This window comes from Silene latifolia, chromosome 2, assembly GCF_048544455.1.
Source record: "Silene latifolia isolate original U9 population chromosome 2, ASM4854445v1, whole genome shotgun sequence".
Lineage (NCBI taxonomy): Eukaryota > Viridiplantae > Streptophyta > Magnoliopsida > Caryophyllales > Caryophyllaceae > Silene > Silene latifolia.
This window is the reverse complement of record NC_133527.1, coordinates 111,873,925-111,877,622: the sequence shown is the minus strand read 5'-3', so window position 1 is coordinate 111,877,622 and position 3,698 is coordinate 111,873,925. Positions and strand designations below refer to the sequence as shown.

The window sequence follows — 3,698 nt, the reverse complement described above, 5'->3', positions numbered from 1 at the left end:
TGAAAAGATACCTATATTTTCTTATGATGATATTATTAAGATGTTGTTTACTATAATTTCTCCTTTTAAGTTTCGAGGACGAAACTTTTTAAAAGGAGGGGTGATTGTAACACCCCGTAATTTCGGACCATTATTATATTGCGGAGGTAATTTATTAATCAAGTAAAATTTGATATTAATGTATTTTGAAGTAATAATAATTCAAAAAAATATAATTCTATTATATTTTGAAGTAAAGTATTTATTTTGATAGTTTCGAAATGTTTAAAAATAGTTTAAACCGTGTAAAAACTTTTTATTTCGAAATAAGGGCATATCGGGAAAAATGGCAACTCTTTTGAAAATTGGACAAACGATTTTGGAAATGGGTCGTATGAGTACTCAATCTTCTTGTAATCTCGTGTTTAAGAACTTTGGTCTTGTCGGAATTTGCAATTGACAAGCGGTTCTAATTATCGTCGTAACGAGCCAAAACCGACTCGTGAAATTCCGCCTAAAATCCCGCTCCTTTCCTCTCCTTTCCACGGCACCCTCCTCTTCCTCCTTCCCATTTCTTCCTAAGACTTCTTTTGTCCTTCTTTTGTGCTCTTGACCGAATTCCTCAAAAAAAAAAAAATAATAATCTTACAATCGTAATTTCATCATAATTTCTTCGTTTCTAGTCCGATTTTCGCAAAATTTATATTTTCGGAATCCTCTCTTCAAGATCTACATCCTAGTATGTTTTAATTTCAGTTTTAATTATGTCAATTTTGGCTGATTTTGGGCATAATTTCGGTTTTGATAATTATTATTGTGTTTTTGTTGTTTTTAATAGGTGAAGATTATGAGGATGATATAGGGGACTCCTATATAGTAGAGGATGATGGGTAGCTACTGTTTTTAGGGTTTTCTCAAGGGTTATTTTGCCTTTTTCTAGCTTAAGGTAACATATTTCGAGTTACTCGACGATTAAATGTCACATTCTTTGCTTTTTGTATGATTTTTGTGAAGGTTATTTGAGTAGTTTATTTCACATGAAAATATAGGTTAAATTCATGTCTTTTGTATGTTAAGTTCACTTATTAGTATGGAAATGAAATGGGAATGATTAATTGATGCTTCAGACGATGTTAAACTGAACAAAAATGGAAAAATGGAGGGTTTGGGGTGGCGGGCAAGAGGCCAAAGAGCCCGGCAGCATGGCAGGCCCACGGTAGGCCCTGGGTTGGCCCGGGTTGGCCCGTTGCTTGTTTCGCGGTTTTTCATGCATTATTTGTCGTTTCGGGTTTATTAATGTTATATTTAGTATAAGTAACAAATGGGTAATCTTTTGAAATGAATCATATTAGTAGTAAATATAATGTTGATGGTAAAATTGTGTTTATATTGGTAGTTGCACATGTTAGGATAGGTTATGATATGAAATTGTAAAGAATAGGCTTAAAATGAATTTTATAGCGATAATTGCAATGTTTGGTGATTAAGCCGAAAAATCGAGCCTTGGTCCCTTTGATCGAATCGATGTCGGTCAAGCGTGTGATTGGTCACCGCGATTTAACCCGTACTCGCCGCAGATGGGGTTGCGGGTAAAAATTCGGTTGGATGTAAATTATTGTGAAAAATGGATAATTGGCCTTATTCTTGTTTTAGGCCATTTATTATGTTTTTATTTCACATATGTTGTTGGTTGATTTGAATGGTTTCTTATGTTGTAGAAACGGCCCTAGATTCCCTGGAACCTTTAATATTGTCAAGTTTGGACTCTTTGCCTCTCTTTTGGTTAATTGGGTGTCCTACTTGTCTTGTGTGGTGTGGGCTAAAGTATTCAAGCTGGGACCTAGATTTGTTTTATTTAGGTCCTAGGTGAGTGTTTCGGCCTTCATCATAGATAGGCCATTATAGTCTTTGACGAGTGTATGTTCACCGCTTGATAGCCTCTGTTGTTCGACTTGGTGGGATTATATCCAAGTTGGGGCATGACCTCGTTACTTATTTTGATAGTAAGTGGTCAGCTTAAGTACTAGCCAACCCTTTGGTGGACTCCTTAGGGTACTCACTTTGTTTTAGAAAAATTGTGAGTCTTGGGTGCGGTGGTGTGTATCCGCATGTCTAGGTCTGCGCAGATTTTAGGCTAGGGTTGTGTTGTGTCTTGGCTATGTTTTGATAGAACCTCTGAGCCATGATACCGGTTCGATTACCTTCCCTACCTCGTGGTATAGGCTCGAGTTACAGAGTGACTATTGACCGTACTAAGAACTTATGCCTGTCTTTGATATATTGTCCTTTCTTGTATGGTGATTTTATGAATTGTAATAGGTGAGATGCAAGCCGGTTACAATTGATAAAGTTTGGATTACTGCTTGTTATATGTTTCACATGATAGTTTAATTTGGTCAGTTTAGAGTTCACTTGTTAGAATATTGATATCTAGATTATTTGTGATATGGTTTACATGTTACGTTACATGTTACATTAAATATGACATTTCGTGGCTGGGAGGACTCGAAGTTACTCCCCACTGAATTGTGGCTTTCGTGTTTGTATAAAATGCGATTGACAGGTTGATGATGATTAGATGGGGTCACAGACGAGCTAGTGAGCAAAAGAACCTTGGACTTAGTTTGGTTATTTTGTAGTAAACCTTTAAACATTTGGTTGTGTTTATATTTTGAAGGGACATATGTCTCCCTCTCTTTCTTTGGTTTGTATCACTTTATTCTCGCGACTTTAGCATGTTATGTAAATTAGTGTGTTAGTATTTGCAGGTTTTGGCACTCTTCATTTGGAAGTGTTTGTGATTGGTTTAGAAAAGTTTTTGAAATTACAGGTTTTATCTAGTTGAACCAATTACAAACATATCCTGTCAGTTTTTCTGTAGAATTTACGAGTTTATTTATCGCTAAAAATGAGGGTGTCACATATTCCTTCACAGGTGTTTCGACACGCCTTCATTATATTTCCCTGTTGGAATATGTGTCCTCCGACAATAATGCGATCACAACTGTTAATCATAATGATCACATGTTTAAATCTCATTTTAAGAATACATGAGGGATGTAAAATTTTACAGTCAACTGGTCCACACATATCGGTAATGATTGGCTGACTAGAGTTTGACATTACTGTCGTGCGACGGTAGTGATCAATTGATCCCCTTAGGTCATACCTATAGGGAAATACACTTAATTGATTATTTAATTAATCGTATGCCGATACGAGTTAATTATATTGCTTAAATATTGACGGATGATTTTGTGAGTAAAATTAACGTGTCTTATTGTAATTCGATTATATTAGATACGGTCTAAGTAATTGAATTATTTTATTACTTAGATAAAATTATTGTTTACGAAACAATTGAAATAGAAATTGAATTAATAATTTATTATAAATACAAGACGTTGTAATTTATAATTTGATAAACCGTTTTGGTACAAGTAATTACGAATTATTAGTCAATTTTGTAAATGACATATTTTATGAGTATGTTGATTTTTAATATGTTAAAAATACATTACATTGTGACATGTCATGTAAGATGTTACATGTGACAAAATTGACAAATGACAAAATAAAATGGACTACCCATTTTATTTTAAGTATGCCGAAATATTAGAGGGAGTTAGTGGAAAAATTGTGTTAATTTTTTTAAGTGGAAAACACTATCATGAAAGCTAACTACTAGCCATGCAACCCTAAGCTTTTGAGAAGAGCAA

The 3,698-nt window shown here is 34.4% G+C and overlaps 1 long non-coding RNA gene across 1 annotated transcript; it reads left to right on the top strand.

Moving 5' to 3' along the window:
* The first annotated feature begins 485 nt into the window (after positions 1-485).
* Positions 486-2,818, top strand: LOC141630058 (uncharacterized). Its single transcript, XR_012537420.1, has 3 exons — positions 486-718; positions 818-925; positions 2,543-2,818. It is a non-coding gene; the product is annotated as an uncharacterized LOC141630058 (long non-coding RNA).
* The last annotated feature ends 880 nt before the right edge of the window (positions 2,819-3,698 follow it).